We start from the raw sequence: 5,255 nt of genomic DNA, 5'->3' as shown, positions 1-5,255 counted from the left end.
CAAATTCTCAATACTTAGAAAGTTATGGAACCAACAAGTATCAAAGATTTCTTGAGATAATACAAAAGTGGCTAATGATCTAAGCAAAAGAAAGGCAAAAAGTCGATAATTCCCAAGAAGGTAAATACTAGGTCTAGATATTATTTCTCTAAAAAGTGCTCTCTTTTCGGCCATGAGGTACAAGGGGTTTATATAGGAGAGAGGGGAAGCCCTAAAATGGCTAGAAGACAAAATAGGCAGGCGGCTCGGTCAACTCGACCAGGTGCTCGGTCGAGTGCTTGGTCGAGTGACCTCTTCTTCTGCTTCTTCCAGCCGGTCGAGTCCTTCTCCGCACACGGTCGAGTGTCTGGTCGAGTATGGTGGTCGAGTGGACTTCCGGACCTTGATTCTTCTGCTCTAGCTCCCTTGTCTTCTTCACTTGATAGCTCCAATCCTCTTCAGCATCCTTCCATGCTCCTTAGGATCAAAAATCACTTGCTTATGCTAAAAACTATGCAAATGCAATGCAATTCTACTCTAATGCATAAACAGTCCTAAAGCTACTCAATAATGTCCAAACTAGATAGTAAATCATGCAAAAGATGTGAATATTCTAAGGTAAAACAAGGTGAAATATATGAACATCAACACCCCCAAACTTAGTCTTTGCTTGCCCTCAAGCAAATAAACAAGACAAAAGTAGGAGAGTGAGGTTTGAAAAGNCAATGAGCGCATATCTAGCATTAGGCTTCTGAATTCGAAACATGCACTTTTATGTGGATGAATGATGATAGAGATGATCAATGAACAGGTGGATGCAAGGTGTTTCAATTACCTTTATGTAGTTGTAGCATAAAGGATGTCAAACCATAATGAGTGTGATGCAAGCAATCAGGATGTGAACACTTATCTAAGTTAAGCCAAATATGATGAAGGTTTATAACTAGCAACCTAATGACAATAATGATATGCATAATGTAAAACTACTAAGACAAGATACTAAATGCAAAGTAAACAATGTAAACAAGGTAGTAATGATACTAAACAAGAACATGTTCTACACTAATGCAAGGCAAATAATGAAACAGGATTGAACATGTATGAATGCAATGAAACAGGAATGAAACTAGAATGAAACAGCAAATGAAACAGAAAGTTGCAGAACATAAACAACAAACTCTGGAACGAGCTCGAGCAAGCACTCGATCGGATGCTCGATCGAGTGACTTAGTACGAAGAACAGAAACATAGTCAACAATTAAAACAAAGCAAAACGAAAGCAAATCAAACAGCAAGCGATTAACAATATTTAAACAAGGAAATCAATAGACAAAGAAAGGTCCTAAGGATGGATTTATGGACTGGACTCAAGCTAAGGTTATCTAAACTGGTCAACAAACCTCAATCAACAATGAACTATCTCTAGACAATGATCTTCTAATACTTGCTAATCCATTCTCATGATAATAACAATCAAGCTTAGATACTCCTAGACCTAGTTCTCACTAGCTAAGAACATATAAAAGCATGCAATAAACAACCAAATCATTAATGTCAAAAATCACCTTACACAACCAATCTCTTGGGATAAGCATGATAATCTCTAGCATTAGCCTTATATAACAACTTAGACATTGGTGTGATGCTAAGAAGCTTAAGATCTATTCTTACCCTCTCAGTATAAGAACAGCATAGAGAACATCTAATCTAGAAGAGATCTATAAACAAGCAAGCTTGACCAATCTAAACAACCATAACCCTTATCCAGCCTAATCCATCCTTAAGATCTCTACACACTACTCACAATCACTAAACATGATGAACAAAATCATAAACCCAAAAATCATTGAAACTTGCATGACTAGATAGATAAGACAAAGATCTACAATATTGAAGAAGAAATCAAACTCAAATTCTCAATACCTAGAAAGTTATGAAACCAACAAAGTATGAAAATCTAGAGAAAATACAAAAACTGGCCACTGATCTAAGCAAAATGCTAAAAGTAAAATATTTTCCAAAAGGGTAAAAACTAGGTTTAGAGATTGTTTTCTCTGAAAAGTGGCTCCCTTTGCGGCCATAGAGGACAAGGGGTTTATATAGGAGAGAGGGGAAACCCTAAAATGGCTAGAATACAAAATAGGAAGGTGGCTCGATCAACTCGACCAGGTGCTCGGTCGAGTGCTTGGTCGAGTGACCTCTTCTTCTGCTTCTTCCAGCCGGTCGAGTCCTTCTCCGCACACGGTCGAGTGTCTGGTCGAGTATGGTGGTCGAGTGGACTTCCGGACCTTGATTCTTCTGCTCTAGCTCCCTTGTCTTCTTCACTTGATAGCTCCAATCCTCTTCAGCATCCTTCCATGCTCCTTAGGATCAAAAATCACTTGCTTATGCTAAAAACTATGCAAATGCAATGCAATTCTACTCTAATGCATAAACAGTCCTAAAGCTACTCAATAATGTCCAAACTAGATAGTAAATCATGCAAAAGATGTGAATATTCTAAGGTAAAACAAGGTGAAATATATGAACATCAACACCCCCAAACTTAGTCTTTGCTTGCCCTCAAGCAAATAAACAAGACAAAAGTAGGAGAGTGAGGTTTGAAAAGGGGATCTCAGCTCCTAAAACTTGTTAATAAACTAGCTAGAATCAATGTCCAAGTTACTAGTACTATGATGCAAGTTGAATGAGCTGTACTTAAAGATTTTAGACAAGCCTATCACAACCTTAACTGATTCAAGCCTTAGACATCCACATGCATTCAAATCAACCAATTCCTTTAACATTCATTAATCAAGAACATGAATCAACTTATGCAATGCTTAAACTCATTTGGCTTGATAGTAAAAAGTTTAGAGACAATGATGGTCTCTCTTTAGAGTGGGGCTTATCAATATCAAGGCTCTCTCATAAAAATGGATTGAGTTTTAGAAGAAGGATAAATGTAAGAACACTTAGACATACAAAAACAAAACCTTGTCTACCCAAAGGTACCCAAAGTGTTTATCCTATCATTCTAATCCCAAATGATCCTAGTTCTACCCTTTATCTTCATCTCTTCTCAAATACCCTTTTCTCTTTTGTTTTTAAGCCTTATGAGAGGTTTCTTATTTGAATCATTTAGTGGAAAGGGGGTTTCTTTCTTATTTGCTATGGTTCCCTTTTCTTCTTAACTTTAAGACATAAAAGTTTTTTGCTATACTCTTCTTTTATTGATTTATTTTCTTTGATTAGAACCATCTTCAACAATCTCATACTTCCCATTCTTTCACTAGAGCTTAAATTCTCTTAAATACATTCCCCTCCTAAAGACTCTAACCTTTTCTTTCTCTCTCTTTTCTTTTCTTTTCTTTTCTTTTTCAAAACAACCAAGTCCCAAACCCAACAATTAAACCACCTAGTCCTATCTAGTTTTAAAATTGCAAACTAGAACTACACAAGGCTTTACTCTTGTCAGCTCAAACCTAACACTTTCTACCAAGCTCAATCCCAAAATAGGCCTCTCACACACACAAGAATAAACATGGCTTGAAAGAAAGGTTGGTTAAGGGTAGGGGAAACTGATTTTAATGATTAAATCAGCTACTTGGATCAACAAGAGTGGTAAAAAGGAGAAAGATGATCCAAATATGTATAATGTATCCATGAGTTTAAAGCAATGCACAAATTGATAATTACAAGTCAATATTAGGTTCTTATAAATAGGAAATGGCATCAAATCACAATATGCTTTAATTTAGACCATAATGCAATTTAGGAATTCAAGGCTTGGTTCAAACTTATGTTTCTAGCTACTCAACTAGCATCAAAGTACTATTAACTTGGGCATTGATCCTAGTTTAGTGATTATAAACAAGCTAACAAGGCAAAACTCATCATAGATCCCTAATGCAAAAATATGAAACAGTCCTATATGAAACATGCTAAATAAGATCCTAATATGCAATGCAAACTAAATGAACACTCTTTTTCTTATAAAGATTTTTGCAAAAATTTTCAATTTTTTTTGTTTTTTCTATGCCTTAGATGCAATGTAAATACTAACATGATAATGCTAAAAATTTGAAATAAGAAAACAGAACACAACATCAAATACTATCTCAAACCCTCCCCCAAACTTAAATTTCACAGTCCACCGTGTAAGAGAAATTTGTAAGAGGATTCAAGACTTAAAACAAAATAAAACTAGAGATGCAATGGTATTTACAATGCAGAGGTGATGTTGGTACCTTATGGGATGTGGAAGAAGCTGTCCACATCCTCATTCATGCTTTCATATGTGTAGTTGGGGTCTTGTTGCTGACTTGGATGTNAGCAAAATGCTAAAAGTAAAATATTTTCCAAAAGGGTAAAAACTAGGTTTAGAGATTGTTTTCTCTGAAAAGTGGCTCCCTTTGCGGCCATAGAGGACAAGGGGTTTATATAGGAGAGAGGGGAAACCCTAAAATGGCTAGAATACAAAATAGGAAGGTGGCTCGATCAACTCGACCAGGTGCTCGGTCGAGTGCTTGGTCGAGTGACCTCTTCTTCTGCTTCTTCCAGCCGGTCGAGTCCTTCTCCGCACACGGTCGAGTGTCTGGTCGAGTATGGTGGTCGAGTGGACTTCCGGACCTTGATTCTTCTGCTCTAGCTCCCTTGTCTTCTTCACTTGATAGCTCCAATCCTCTTCAGCATCCTTCCATGCTCCTTAGGATCAAAAATCACTTGCTTATGCTAAAAACTATGCAAATGCAATGCAATTCTACTCTAATGCATAAACAGTCCTAAAGCTACTCAATAATGTCCAAACTAGATAGTAAATCATGCAAAAGATGTGAATATTCTAAGGTAAAACAAGGTGAAATATATGAACATCAACACCCCCAAACTTAGTCTTTGCTTGCCCTCAAGCAAATAAACAAGACAAAAGTAGGAGAGTGAGGTTTGAAAAGGGGATCTCAGCTCCTAAAACTTGTTAATAAACTAGCTAGAATCAATGTCCAAGTTACTAGTACTATGATGCAAGTTGAATGAGCTGTACTTAAAGATTTTAGACAAGCCTATCACAACCTTAACTGATTCAAGCCTTAGACATCCACATGCATTCAAATCAACCAATTCCTTTAACATTCATTAATCAAGAACATGAATCAACTTATGCAATGCTTAAACTCATTTGGCTTGATAGTAAAAAGTTTAGAGACAATGATGGTCTCTCTTTAGAGTGGGGCTTATCAATATCAAGGCTCTCTCATAAAAATGGATTGAGTTTTAGAAGAAGGATAAATGTAAGAACA

Source organism: Camelina sativa, chromosome 2, assembly GCF_000633955.1.
Source record: "Camelina sativa cultivar DH55 chromosome 2, Cs, whole genome shotgun sequence".
NCBI classification, from domain to species: Eukaryota; Viridiplantae; Streptophyta; class Magnoliopsida; order Brassicales; family Brassicaceae; genus Camelina; species Camelina sativa.
Note: the sequence above shows the minus strand (reverse complement) of the source record.